General features: G+C 46.3%; 1 pseudogene; it reads right to left on the bottom strand.

Annotated features, from left to right (window-relative positions):
- Positions 1 to 11,974: 11,974 nt before the first annotated feature.
- On the bottom strand, positions 11,975 to 15,489 carry LOC103638291 (uncharacterized; annotated as a pseudogene).
- Between the last annotated feature and the right edge of the window lie 397 nt (positions 15,490 to 15,886).

Raw genomic sequence — 15,886 nt, forward strand, 5'->3', positions numbered from 1 at the left:
ACTGTAACTCAATGGTTCGTGCAAGACGTACGAGAGACGGTAGACAGTTTTCTATAGGTTCGGGCCGCTTTGAGATGCGTAACACCCTACTTCCTGGTGTGGATCTTTAAGTGGTGGGTTACAAGGGAGTTCTCCAGTATGGAGAAAACTAATGAACTGAGTAGACGGCTGATGAATGACCTTTTTTATGATGGGGGTACCACCTAGGCCTTATATATTCGATCGTGGAGCATTACATGCATGTATGATAATGATGTATCCCTAAGTAATAGTGAACTGACTAAACTTATCTTTCTATAATCCTGCTGACTTATCTTTATTTGGTTCTGACGTCCAAGGGTGTCGCGAGGGAAGATCGGATCAACGCTGTGGATAACGCTTAAATCCCACGAGCCGCCTAGGCCCACATCCGCTCCTTCCCTGCGTCGGCCCATTCTGCCAGCAGTTCTCCCCTAGCCCACAAGAGGACGGCCTTGCAAGACAATAGGCCCAAAACCTTTCGCGAGGCCTTCTAGCCTTCTAGTGGACCCGGGGGATATCTGTCCCCCACAGCACTAGAGAGTGCGGAACACGGCGAGGCGGGCTAACGGCGGCGCGGATCCACTCTGGCGAGGAATTGCGCGGGCGCTAGGGCAGTAACGAACGAATTAAGTGCATAGGGAGGTTGCTCACCACGAGTGCGAACTCAGGAGTGCATGGAGGATGGCGGGGAGGCGGTGAAGTCTCGTGTCGACGACATCGGACTCCGGCGGCGCAAGAAGTGCTCCTATGAGCACGGACCGGACGAACTAGAGGGGGAAAGGATGAACCGAAGGGTGTCCCGAGCTGCGGGTGATGCGGCGGAGCTTACCGAGAGAACGGGCGCGACGAGGGCTCAATGACGGTCGCGGAATGGCGGCGGCCCTCGGTGAGCATTGCGCGCGCAGGGCGAGAGAGGGGGCGAGAGAGCTTGGTTGAGGGCGCAAGTGAGCAGGGGAAGTGGGCGAGCGGGGCGCATGGCTCTAAAGGGACGAGGGCGTGCGGAGGTGGCCGGAGAACACGAGGACATGGGCGCGTCCACGGTGGGGACGTGGGCGGGAGGTTAGGGACGCTTGATGGGTGGAGTCCGCGGGACAGAGAGAGAGCGGGCGCTCGCGAAGAGAAATGGAGCCGACAGGACTGGCCCACCGGGCAGCGGGAGGGAGAGAGGGGTGAGAGCGCCGGGCGGAACAGGCTGACAGGTGGGGGACGCCTGTCAGCGCGGGCAGGCGCACGCGGCTTGGGCCGGCTTGGGCTAACAAGGCCGAATTGGTTTTTTCTATTTTCAGAGAATTTATAATGCCTTTTCTTATTATTTTGTCTAGGGTTTTCAATTCAAATTCAAACCAAGTTTTAAATTCAAACTAAATCAAACATGTGCAACAATTCAAAGAATATTTGGAGTTCAGCATGATGCAACATTTCATGACCCATATTGTTTGGACAAAATAAAATAAATAATCCATCACTAATTAAGCTAATTCTACCAAAAGAAAACGAGAGAGTGAAATTAGAGAGAGAGAGAAGAGTAACACCTGAATTTGGTTGATAATTAGAAAGAAATTTTATACCGCCAAATTCAGGGTGTTACAATCTTCACCTCGTGCGGTGATTGGGGGGTTCGGCGCATCGCTGCATCGTGGTCGACGTTTGTCGTAGCGTTGCTTCAAGTAAGATCCTTCCCGATCGATTCATCTCCCTCTGTAGACCATGTAGGATTGATCGAATTTTGGAGCAAGGCTTTGGGGTGTCGGCTTGGCCGACTTAGGCGGGCTCGGCACCGCGAGGGCATGCTCTGTGCCGCCACCCGACTTGTGTGGGGTAGGAGATGGGTCCCTGGCCGTGGATCGCTCACACAACGGCTGCGATCAGAATCCACGTACCTCTTCATTGAAAATGTTGTGGGTCATCCGATTCAGATCGAGGGCAGGAGAATCAATTGCGTTGTTTTAAATCGTATCTGTTCGTCGCAGATCTAGTGGCATGTGTTGTGTACCAGTTCGGTTTAAGTCAGATATAATCCTGGCCGTAGTAATAGTTCTAACGGCCCAGAGGTTAGGTTACCCCTTCGCCGAGCCAGACTTACAAAAAAGACCTCGGATTTCGTAGTAACTAACCCGCCGTCCCTCTCCTATTAAAACTAATCACGGTTAGATCCCTGGGTATTACAAAACTGCCCCTGAAGTTTATTTTAAGCATAAAAAGGGTATATAAAAATGGATGAAAACTTAGATAATTCATATTTTGATTATTTTAACTCCAATTTGAACCATTCGAGTTGCGTTAGCTTCATAATAAATTTTCCTACCGTTTAGTGACTCTGATCTATCATGGATATTCTCAAAAATAAATAACTAAATTGTTTAAACTCTAGTTATCAAATTAACTTTTGTAATACAAGTTAAAGGTGATATTATAATTGATTCCTCCATAATTGATGAAAATATGATATAACTTAAAACTTAAGTTGAATTAGTTATTTCTTTAATGTCTTTTCTCACATGATTTTTTATAAATATAGAATATAGTTTTATTGTTTAAACACCTATAACTTTAGAAAACCATACCTTATTAACCACAACTCCGATTTTAGTGATTCTCGAACCTACGATCTTGTAGCAACACGTAGAATATTCTTAAGTTGTTTGATTATATGATTTGGTGTAATGTTACCATACCTATTATTTGCTTGATTGTATGTATTGCTACGAGCAGCAGCGAGGTCACGAGAAATCCAAAGACCCACTTGGTGAAGTACCTGGAATCCCAAGTTACAGGCAGTTGTGCCCTTGATCACTCTTCTTTACCTAATAATGTTCTTTGTTAATCACTGTGACATGTTCAGGTTAATTTGATGGGACCAAATAGGTTTCCCTAGTTTTGTTTACCCCACACCTTGCATACAAGTGAACTATTGGGTAGACTTGCTATTGCTCTACCTGGTCTTGAGATTAATGTTACATATGAATTATGATCATGTTCCAATTTTGCTGTTGATTTAATTATTGTTCATGACAATATTATTGTGTTAATTGGAACATGGAGCTTAACTTGAGATAACAGTGCTATCACAAGGGTGGAATGGGACGCCCATGGCCAAGTAACTAGGAAAGCTAGGGAGAGATTACCTTACCCGAAAGGGGCAAGTGGGGATGCACCGCTGCAGAGTATAGGGAGGTCCTCGAGTCGGACTGTCTGTAAAGCTTTTCGGACGAGGGATTCCTATGCTTCCTTCTTCCTTAACCCGTAGCAGGTTTTCTCGAACTAGTGGAACTTTGGAAAAGCCTCGCAGTGGATCCCTAGTCATTCACCTTATAAGTGTCTAAGGGTCTAGCTAACCCTGGCTAATCGAGAAACATGTCTTGTGGGTAAAGATGTGCAACCTCTGCAGAGTGTAAAATTGGTATATCAGCCGTGCTCACGATCAAGAGTGACCTAGGACTCTCACATGATTAACTTATGGAACTAAACTTAATCTGTCATATACATTGCATTGTGGGTGATATTATTAATTGTGATCTATTATTTAACTAGGTTGGTATCTACTTAGTAACTGCTAGTAAAACTTTGACCATCTTTAAAAGCAATGCTCACTTTAACCATCTTCTTTGGTAAGGCTTACACTTCACATGAGCCCCACCGTAAGTGAGCTCATGCACATTATTCCCCACAACTTGTTGAGCGATGAACGTATGTGAGTTCAACCTTGTTGTACTCACATCCCCCGCAGGTCAAGAATAGGCACCACAAGATAAGGAGCATGAAGGATGCCATGATGAATTCGTGAGAGGTCTAGGCCATCGTCTCCCAGTCAAATATGGTTGTTGGATCGTTGTCTTCTTAAGATGTAACTATCCAGCTATTTTGTATAGAACTCCATTATATTGTAAACATTTGACATTCGTTTCTGTATCATGAGTCATCATATGTGTGAGACTTGATCCTAGCATACATTTGATTCGCGCCCGGATTTACCCTTAAATCCGGGTGTGACATTTGTCCTTAAATCCGGGTGTGACAGAAAGTCCACATATGATGTGCAAACTCAAACTCAACAATATCAGCAGCAAGTGGATCTTCCATAGCAGCAAGAATAGCATAAGCACGCACATCCTCATCCAACCAGAACTTATAAGCACGGTAAGAGTCTCATAGGACGATAGAAGATCATCTGAAGTAGCAAACAACTTCTTCTATTGATCAGCAGAAAATGTCTTTAAAATCTCAAGCGGACACTACAGTAAACGAAACAACTTCCGACGGCCAAAGCCGTCGGACATAAGCTTTAAACCGTCGGAGATAGCTTATGTCCGACGACATTTAGTTATCTCCGACGGTCTCTGGCCGTCGAACATATGGGGTCGAAAATAGCGTAATGTCCGACGGTGGCCGTCGGACATAAGCTATCTCCGACGACCGCAACCACCCATCGGAGATAGTAAATGTCAACCGTTTTAATGGTCGGTTGGTGGGACCCACAGCTTTTATGTCCGACGGCCTGGCGTCAGCCGTCGGACATAAGGGTCTGTTATCTCCGACGGTTTATATTAAGCCGTCGGACATAACCAACCCTTATGTCCGACGGCTGACGCCAGGCCGTCGAACATATCAAATTTAAGAAATTACACAAAATTCTGTTTTTTAAAAAATCTGACATTTACAAAAAAAACAGATTTCATGCAAATATACACAGAGTTCATATACAACCACATATTCACAATCACAAATTACTCACATAAGTATTCACATTCACAAATTTAACATAACGACATATAGTTCTAAATAGTCTCAACAAGTCTTTTACATCAACATATAGGTCCAAAATAAAAACTGACATTGTTCGACGGATAGGGTTTGACATGAACAATAATAGTTCCAAATTAAACACATTTGATGAACTATCACTCATATCCATCGCCTGGTTGGTTCGAGTTATAGCCACTTCCTCTTGCTGGACTCTGTGTGTTGAAAAGGTTGTTCACCCAAGAATGCGATGCGTCGTCTTGACCAGACCCATCTCTAGGTGCGGCAACTGAAGCGGGTGGTGTCTGAAATCCCTATAACACACGCACATGAAATAGTAACCACTCAGTTTTTCATTTAAACACATAATACATCTATGAACATGTCACACACGCATATGTGTACATACCATAGGGAATTGTGACGGAGGCGAAGGTGGAGGCGCCAGCATTGGCATCGGTAGTGCAAAGTCCGGAGGTGACATCCCATATGTGGGCATCGGGATGCCCGCTTGTTAGGCTAGTGGCTAAAAATTATATACAAGCCATTGTTGAGCAAATAAGATACACATCATGTGTTTTGCAAAATAAGGTACAAAATGTTACTTCAACTTACCGAGAGAAGAGCTTGATTTTGGGCCTGGAGGTTTGCATAATACTCGTCCTTCTTCTTCTGGTACTCAGCTTGTTGTCTCTGGTACTCAGATTGTTGCCTCTGGTACTCCAATTGTTCCCTCAAAACTGATTGATGATACTCTGCCTGTTGACGCAACACTGCAAGCTCTATCTCTTGGGCGGATGATCGTGAATGGGACGACTGTGAAGACGACGATGTGGACTATCGTCCACGGTGTCTCAGCTCCCTAGAATCAATCGTAGAATAAAAAAATACCCAACCTACAAGAGTGAACCATGCACTTAGTATAGTAAATCATGGACGAAGTTGAATCGCAAGCATATGAGGATAAATTTGAAATCCAAATCAAATAATCCCACTGTCCATGGGCTTGTCCTCCTGCGCTAGCATATGCTGCCTGAGGGTTGATTGGCTGGCTCCTCCAATCGTACTCCTGTCCATGGCGTTGAACCATCTCCTGCCCATACGAAGCCGAGAGGCAAACCATATCAAATATAAGTGCATCACCAAATTGATGGACAAACACATAATAGAGTACCAAAAACTCCCTAGACGATCGGTGGCCGTCTGAGTGCATAAAACATCAGGATTCTGAGGATCAGAACCCCTATGCCCTTGCATATACACCTCCACATCCGTGGGCGTACGACCGGATTTGACTTCCTGTACATACAAGTTATAATGACACATTTCTATGTAATTCAAAGTTACAACATACTGTGACTTACCATTCGCTTAGCCAAGCGCACATGACCATCACCGTCGTAGTTGTGGAACAACTCAGTCCCACGGTTTCCCCTCTTCCTTTCGGAAATGGCACGAAACTTAGGGGAAGCCCACCATCTGCACAAGGCCCGATAACCCTCTGATCGGGTGGCCATCCACGACACCGACACCTACATGAAATTTTTTCCAACAAAATGCAACTTCCTCGTTCTCCTAACTCGAGAAGTTCCAGACCCATCTGCGGAATCTCCACCAGCCCCAGAATCCACGCATGCAGAATACCCACCAGCATCGTCTCCAGCATCATCTCCCACATCATCTCCACCATCATCTTCATCATCATCTCTCGCATGATCCTCTACCACTAGTTCCTCGATTTCAGCATCCTATGAAACAAGTAACTTACATCATACAATATTAAGTAACTCAAATAATGTAATTTAACAACTAACTTACATCGTGTGGAGGCAAATGTTCTGCCAGCACTCTCCGTCTTCTCATGTAGAACTTGTGCCCTGAAAAACTGAATCCTCACCCCTCGAGCTGCTCCTCGAGCTACTCCTCGTCCCAAGGAAACTACGAGCAAAAGACCTCATTTTCTTTGACATCCTATTTTAACAAAAACAAGTTAGTACATAAATCGACAATAAAATAATGAAACAAATTAAAAAATATAAAATATTCAATAAAATCATGATCCATACTCGTCAATCGTAATCGTAATCAAAATTAGGATCTAGTTGCTTTCGTCGATTTAATGGACGCCAAGTAGCTTTCTTCTTTCTCGTCGCTCATTTTCTTTTTGGAGGAACCTCTACATCATTTTGATCGCCTAATAAAGATTCTTCCAACATTTCAGCTTGTACATTAAACGTGCTGGTAAGTTCGTCGTCTTGAAAAATCTCAGCAGCCCCCACTTCCTGCTCGATTTGACTTTCAACATAACCAGCATCACCAGGAGCATATAGTCGTTCACGAGGATTAACTTTGTACACTACCCTCCAATCAACCAAACCCTTTTTCTTAGATGGATATGTCATATAATACACATGCTCGCATTGGTGCAAGGATTATAGTGTCGTGGCCTTTTAATCTATCGGTGTGTTTGACTTCCACCATGCCATATTAGTTTTCTAGCGTTGTATTTGGAGAAAACCAATCACAATCGAAGAACACCACTTTGAGTTGTTTATCTCCAAAAAACTTGTACTCTAGTATATCATTAATGACTCCATAATAATTAGTCACCTTCCCTTCATCATCGACAGCTCTAGTTACAACTCTGGAATTTTGTCGTGGCTGCTAGAGGATAATCATCTTTGAACCTTGTAGAACGGAATCTAAAACCATTGACATCATACCGACCATAATGTCTGGCAGTTACTGCTCCTAGGGATAATTGTCGAAGGTCTGGGTGTATATTGTCATTTTTATCCACATAATCTCGAAACCAACACAAGAAATTAGGTCCCCCATCTTTTCCCTCTCGATGAATCTGGTCACGTTCACAGCCAGAGATGCAATTTTGAGAATCAAATTCACTGTTAGTACAAGTAAACAAACCTTTTAGTATAACAACAAAAATTGTAGTGGCAGTGACTAAAATTAAGTTTACACTTACAAGAGAAACTGACTCATCTCTTCCATGTTGTTATACATGTAGAGTAAAGCAGTCTTCCATTCGTCATTGGTGAAACAATATGTTGTGTTGGGTCCTACAGTTTTGCCCCTCCATTGAAAAATTTAAATATCACTGATAGGGGGCTCGTCGACATGATACCGCAGCGCGGGGGCATTGACATTGTGTTCCTCTGCAAAGTACAGGCTCGTGAACGATGCTATCTCTTTGTCTTCCTTTCGATGTGATACATCCATCTATATTGCATAGGACCTCCTACCTTAGCTTCGTATGGTAGGTGAACAAGTAGTTGTTGCATCAGATTGAAGAAACCTGGTGGAAATATTTTTTCAAGTTTGCATACTAAAATAAGTATTTGTTGCTCAAGCTTCTCCATCATCTCTTTCTTTATTTCTTTAGCACAAAGATGTCTATAAAAGTAGCTTAGCTCCGCTAATGCTTTCCAGACATCATTTTTTACAAAACCATGAAACATAACAGGAAGGAGTCTTTCCATTATTATGTGGTAGTCATGACTCTTCAACCCGGAAAACTTGCCCGTCTTCAAATTCACAGACCTTCTAAAGCCCGCGGCGTAACCATCTGGAAACTTTAAGTTTTTCAACCATTTCATCAATTGTTTCTTCCTTTTAGGTTTAATACTGAAAGGAGCACGTGGCTTCTTCTGGTTCTCTCCTATCTCCATAGTTGGTCTTCTACAGATTAAGGCCAAGTCTTTTCTAGCCTTAGGGCTGTCTTTTGTTTTGTTAGTGATATTCATGCAAGTGTTGATAATGCTTTCACCCATATTTCGTTCCTGGTGCATCACATCAATGTTATGCATTAGAATCAAGGCTTTTATATAATAGAGTTCCCATAGACCACATTTGTAAGTCCAATTATGCTCGGTTCCATAACCTTCAAAACGATTTCCATGTTCATTTAGTTTTAAATCATTAAGTCTCGCGAGAATCTCTGCACCACTAAGACGCTTGGGTGGTCCCCTCATCACAATCGTGTCCTTTTTAAAAGCGTTCCTATCGAACCTGAACGGGTGATCCTCTGGCAAAAAACATCTATGGCAATCGAAGTAACATATCTTTCCACCAAACTTTAGTCGAAAGCATAAAGTGTATTCAACGCATATCGGACATGTTAAAATCCCATGACAACTCCATCCAGCAAAGATACCATAAGCCATAAAATCGTGAATAGACCACAAAAACGCGGCTCTCAGGTTGAACTTTTGTTTCTTGTAACAATCGTACACCTCGACTCCTTCCCTCAAAATTTTCAATTCTTCAATAGGGGTCTCATCATCACATCGATCTTTGTTCCAAGATGATCCGGACCAGGTATTATAAGACACAAGAAAATAAATTCATATTTTATGCAAAGAGCTGGTGGAAGGTTGTATGGAACAGCAAAGACGGGCCAACATGAGTAGGACATTACAGTTAGATTGAAAGGCGAGAAACTATCTGTTGCTAAACCGAAGCGGACATTCCGCACTTCATCAGCAAAGCTGGAATCAAAAGCATCTAGTGCCTTCCATGCATCTGTATCAGCTGGGTGCGCCATGACATTTGGATTCTCACGTACCCTTTCTTTGTGCCACCTCATGTGTCTGGCTGTATTCTTGGAGATGAACAAACGTTTCAACTGAGGTATAAGAGGCATGTAACGAAGCTGCTTACGTGCAATCTTCGTCGTCACGGTCAAACCATCGTCGTTTTCAACCTCAACGAATCTACGCTCAGCACATACAGTACACTTCTTCTCACTCGCGGTCTCATTCCAGAAAAGCATACAGTTATTGTCACAGACATCGATTTTTTTGTAGTCCATACCGAGCCCAGAGAGCAACTTTTTGGACTGATACTTGTCCTTTGGCATCTTGTGATTCTCCGGAAATACATCACTGATCAAGTTCAAAAGCTCCTTGTAGCAGTTGTTTGAGAATGCAAACTTAGACTTAATAGCCATAAATCGAGTCACAAATACAAGGACGGTCACTTTCGTGTGCTCATGCAACGGCCTGTCTGCCAGCCGTCGGACTTAAGCTTATGTCCGACGGCTTGCCTGCCAGCCCTCGGATGTCCCGCATGATCCGACGGCCGCCAGTAGCCGTCGAATATAAGCTTATTTCCGACGGTCTCCTAGGTGGCCGTCGGACATAAGCGAGCAGTCGGACTTATACTGTTTTACTGTAGTGAGAGGTGGTGTAGGAGGACAAGAAGAGCACATTAGATCACCGAGCACATTAGATCACCAATGAGAAATACTTAAAGACGAAGATCATGCATGTGTAAATGCATGCGAAGGATCCCATCATGATAGTTGGTGCCATTAAAAAGCACCTAACATCGTAATACTAGAATACCACCAGACAAAGGAGTTGAAGGCGGCATCCTGACGTTTTACTGCTAGAGTGCAAAAGGAAAGCGATAGGCGACAGCGAGAATGCAACAAGAATAGCGGCATGAGCAGCAGGAATTTTCTTTTTTCTTTTTCCCTTTTTCTTTTTTTACAAGCGACCTGGAACGTTGCGAGAAAAGGGGAAAAAGGAAAAAACAAAAAATACCCATGCGAAGACGGATGAGTAGTACGAAGCACGTGACATCCTGGCAGGCCGGCAGGCGGATGAGCAGGACGACCGTGGATGAGCACGTCACGTCCTGCAGATGGCTTCTCTGATCCGTCTCGATTGCCGGCGGCGGCAGCGGTTGAGCAGGACAGGCGGCGGTAGAATGTCCTGGCGGATGAGCAGGACGGCGGTAGCGGAAAAAACTTTTAACCCCATGAAAATTGGCTCTGTATATTTGTGTTATGAATAGAGATCTATTCATTATAAAGCATCTTTAAGAAACTCTTTATTTTTAACTCTCTATTTACATTTTTATAAAGATTGCATTTTATCAAAGTATTTGGTTTGAGAGACTATTTAGACGGAGCCGCTCTGTTCTAGATTCTGATGATAGATCAGCTTCGTTCTGTGTTTGGCAGTCAGAATATAGGCACTCTATTTTTTGTTTGGTTCTAGATTGAAGTATATGTTTGGTTCAAGAGTAAGGTGGAATGAGCTGGTCTATCATGTGTTTGGTTGACGAGTGCAAATAGACAATTTTGTATGACACATTGATACAACCATTCATGTATCTTAATTGGCAATTATAAATATAGATCACGAGTACGTAGTATTTTTCGTGTCTTCTGAATATTTTCAATGGGATATAGCTGTAAAAAAAGAGACATCATTAGCTAGTATAATAAAATAAAAATTAATACAAGAATTATGCAGAGTGCTGGTTTGCTTGGTCAACACAAATTGTATTCTACATGAACTAATCGCAGTGGGGAGGTGGTGAAGGTATGCTCTACTGGTGTTAGCAAATCACAAAAGGACAATAGTCTCATGATCATGAGAAGACGTCAACATGTCGTGGTGGTCTGATCGGCAAGGAAAAGAAGACTTAGCATGGGTCTGCTCAGCCAGATCTCTGGCTTATGGTCTGCTCGGGTGGTGATGGCCTGCTCGGCGGCCATGGCGTTGCCAACCGCAAAGATCTGGCCGCATGCGGATTTGGTGTGGGAGGGACACGGAGCCACGGAGGAGGCGCGACGCGGGAGGGAAAAACATGGGCGCGACGACGAGTCAGTGTGCAGATGGTGGCCGGAGCCGGAAGAGATGCGACGGGGGCGGAAGAGATGCGGCGGGCGCGTTGTGCTTCCGAGTGTACGAGTTCGCCTATTTTTTAGAGCCTGGAGATGCATCGTTTTGGAGGAATATTCTTCTTTTAGAATAGCTCGGTTCTACATAGAATGAAACCAAACACTCTATATACTAGAACAGAACGGCTCCATCATATGATACTCTCCTACCAAACACTACCTATATGTAGCATTTCACTCTAACAGACTATTTATCTAGTTTGGCTAGTCAGGTAGCTAGCCAAGTTTGACTAGTGAGGGAGCCAATTTAAAGAGTTGGATATCCGGACGAGTTGGAGAGTTATTTTGCTGTTTAATAGTCAAAATTTGGTTTGATGAGTTATTTGACTAGTCTTTTGGATATGGTAGGCCTAAATATATAGAAGTACATGAGATTAAAATTATGCATAAAATGCCTTATACAATGGGGAAATACAAACAAGCATATATATATATATATATATATATATATATATATATATATATATATATATATATATATATATATATATCAAACATGGTATCACAATTGGACGAAATTAGAAGAAGAAAAAAGCATTCTCTCACGGCTGATCTTCGTCATTGCCAGATGATTTATGCCCTTGAGACTTGCTGTTGTGGGCTGTAGGCCGGTGGCCGCATCTTACCTTGCGGAAGATTGACACTGCTGCATAGACTGCAATATAGGCCAGGACAGGGATGACCAAATAGATGACATTCCTAGATGTCTCCCAGTCCCTGGTACTGCCGGCTGCATAGGCCCCCAGGAGGCCGAGCATGTCAAACCAAATAGCCGTCTGCATTGTCCATAGTGGCAATGGGTATCCGTGGAGAGTCCATGGCAGGAGCAAGATGACGACGACGACGGAGGCCATGAAGGAAGTGGAGTTGCAGTAGAAGAAAGCATGGTACCGGCGTTTGTCGATGTGGTGGAGGATGGAGCTGCCAGCTGAGTGACCACCGCTGTTGTCCTGCCACAGGCCACCTGGTGGCTTGAGGCCAGTCTGGTAGGTGACGCTCGCGGCAAGGACACCTAGCAGCATCAAGTATTCACGCTTGTTCTTGTCAGAGTCCTCTTTTTGCTGCTGTGCTTTTTCCACCGACGTTTTAGTTGCCTGTTTCTCGCAGCGTCCTGCACCTCCGTTCTTTTCTCTTGATGATCTAGAGTCAGAGGGCGGCGACTCTTCTAATGTTGTATTCTTTCTTCTACTACAGATGTTGCAAACACCGGAGCCACCAATGTCGTCAACACATAGATGGAAGTAGGGGCGGATCCAGAAAATGAATACCTCTATGGCTACAAATGCAAACACCGCAGCCACCAATGTCAACACATAGATGGAGGTGCGCACATCCCTGGAGCTCCCAGCGGCATAGGCTCCCATGAGGCCAAACATGCCGGCCACCATGCACACGTACAGCGCGTAGCACCGTATCCCTGGCCTGTACAGGTTGGGGTTGACGAGCAGAACAATGAGAGCCACCGACGCCATGAAGCTCGCCGCGTTGCAATAGAAGAAGGCGCTGTAGCGGGGGCGGTAGTTGTCGTGGAGGACCGGGTAGCCCGCGCGGTGCCCGCGGGCGCCGTCGTTCTCCGGCCAGAAGCCCCCCGGCGGCGTCAGCCCAGCCTGGTAGGTGAGCGTCGCAGCCAAGATGGCGAGGAGGAGCAGCACCTCGCGCCTGGTCTCCAGCTTCTCCTTGTCCCGGTGGTTGTCCTTGTGGTCCAGCGTGAAGAAGACGATGTGGATGACCACGTAGACCAGGACGACCCCTGCCAGGGCAACCACGTAGATGGAGGTCGTCTCGTCCCTGCAGCTCCCTGCAGCGTACGCGCTGATCAGGCCGAACAGGTCCAGTATCATGGCCGCCTCCAGCGTGTGGCGCTTCAGCAGGAATCTGCTCTGGACCATCAGAATGACGATGAGGGACGCCAGTCACGCCACGAAGGCTGCCGAGTTGCTGTAGAAGAACACCTTGTACCTATAGGTGCCCAAACGGGCGGCCCGGCACGGCCCGGCACGGGCCCGTTAGGCACGACAGTTAAACGGGCCGTGCCCGGTCGGCCCACGTGCCGCAGATGCGGCCCAGGCACGGCACGCCGGCCTGGTAGCCGTGCCGGGCCGGCCCGTTTAATTTGCCCACGTTGTCCATTTAATCAGAAAAACTGCAAAAAAATTGGGCGCAGTGGGGTTTTGAACCCAGGACCTCCCTCTTCTAAGCTGGGAGCACTAAATGTAAGAGGCTAACCAGTAGAACTCTAGCGTATTTGTTGTAAATAGCAAATATAAAATCTAAATATATATATACTATGTTTTATAAAATAAAAAAAATATAATCGTGCCGGGCCGGGCCGGCACTGCGGGCCGAGACAGCGGCCCAAGCACGGCACGGCTGTCGTGTCGGGCCCGACCCGGCACTATTAAACGGGCCGTGCTTCGGGCCGGCCCGTTAAGCACGGCCCATTTGGCCATCTATACTTGTACCGGGTGGGTTGTGTCGTCAGGAGTATCGGGTCACCGTTCCTGTGGCCGTCTCGGGTGTCGGGCCAGAGACCGCCTGGTGGGTCCAGTCCTGCTTGGTATGTGATGCTCACGACAAGGGTCGCAAGAAGCATGACAAGAGACCGAGCCTTTTCCACTTCCACCGCCTCGTCTTCGTGTTTTTGGTCCCTGCATGTAGTAGTTGCACTTTGCAAGCAAAAAAACATAACAAAGAGTTAGTCCTAAATTGCAACTGGTGACTCCTTACTTGTGTTGTGCTGGAAATTAAACACACACACACACCTGTCGCTGCTGATCTGTGGATCTGGTTGGTGGTCCTGCGGTCTGTCAAAGCACCAACCCTTTACTCCTAGCAGACATTTCGAAGCATAATCGCATACAGTTTGGAAGCATCTGCAGCGATTCTTCACTGTGACGGCGACGGCCACCTGGAGGAAGATGTAGGCAAGAACTCCAGCGTTCAGGCAGATGACGTAGGTGCTTTCGTGGACCTCCCTGCAGCTCCCAGCGGCGTAAGCCCCCATGAGGCCCAGGAGCGCCGTGATGGTCAGACCATACAGAGCCACGAAGCGTACGGAGAGCTTGTCGGTGAGCTTCTTGTCGACGACGAGGATGATGATGAGCAGGGACGCGACGAACGCGGTGGTGTTGCAGACGTAGAACGCCCGGTAGCGTCTGGAGTAGTTCTCCTGCAGGACCGGGTCGCTCATCTGGTGCCCATCCTTGGTGTCGCCCCAGAAGCCGCCAGGCGGATTCAGCCCTGCCACGTACGTGATGGTGACTGCGAAGGTGGCGAGCAGCATCAGGACCTCATCCAGTTCTTCGCGTTCATAGCCATGCACATTGGCGGCACTAGTGTCATTATTTTTTGCAGTGTTATGGTCATCCCTATGCTTCTTGCGCGGCAGCGCCAGCACGCCGAGGTACCAGCAGAAAGCGGCTACGACGTAGGCGAAGACAGCGCAGACCAGCAGCGCCGAGTAGATGGTCGTGAACTTGTCCCGGCAGCTCCCGGCGGCGTAGGCACCCATGAGGCCGAGCAGGTCGAGAACCATGACCACCCGCAGCAGAGCCTCCCACCAGCCCGTGTTCTTGCCGTCCAGGACCAGGAGGAGGAGGCTGACCACGAGCGACGCGGCGAACGCGGTGGCGTTGCAGTAGTAGAAGATGAGGTAGCGGTGGCGGTGCGCGTCCTGGAGGATCGAGTCGCCCGCGTGGTGCTGCCCGTCGTCCACCTGCCAGGCTCCTCCCGGCAGGTTTAGCCCGGCGCCGTACGTCACCGTAGCAACCAGACTGGCCAGCAGCAGAAGGTACTGCCTCAGCTGGTATTCCATGGAACCTGAAGCAGGTTTAGCCCCGTCCCCAGCCCCAGGTTGGGACTGGGTGTGGCTTTGTGCGCCGCCGGACGCCATTGGACTGTGAGACGAAGCTACTTTGTTGTTGTAATGTTGTTGTTGTTGGACGCCATTGCCTTATCTGGTTGGTGGGTGTACGTTGAGGTTGCTAGCGGTGGCACCTTGACACTGAGGCCGATATGCTAATGTCATGGCATCATATAGGTCGAGGCGAGGAGCTTAATACGCGATCGAGCACAAGCATCGGCGGCTAGCCTTCTCAGCACGGCAGAATATAACAGGTAGCATATAACAGCGTGCCCGATTGTGTCCTTGCAGGATGACTTGGTTGGGTCGTCTTATTTAAAGTTATATTCCAATCTTTTCTCCCAAGCTCGCGTTGCATTTTGTCGATTATCAATTTGTTGAGCAACGAATTTGTTAGCAAACTCCACAAGATTTGTTTAGAAACCCATAAGGACTTGTTCGGTTCTACCCCAATCCATATGGATTGAGGAGAATTGAGAGAGTTTTAATCTCTAATAAGTCAAAATCTTTCTCAATCCGTATCAATCTCCTCCAATCCATATAGATTGAAA

Source organism: Zea mays, chromosome 9 (assembly GCF_902167145.1).
Source record: "Zea mays cultivar B73 chromosome 9, Zm-B73-REFERENCE-NAM-5.0, whole genome shotgun sequence".
Lineage (NCBI taxonomy): Eukaryota > Viridiplantae > Streptophyta > Magnoliopsida > Poales > Poaceae > Zea > Zea mays.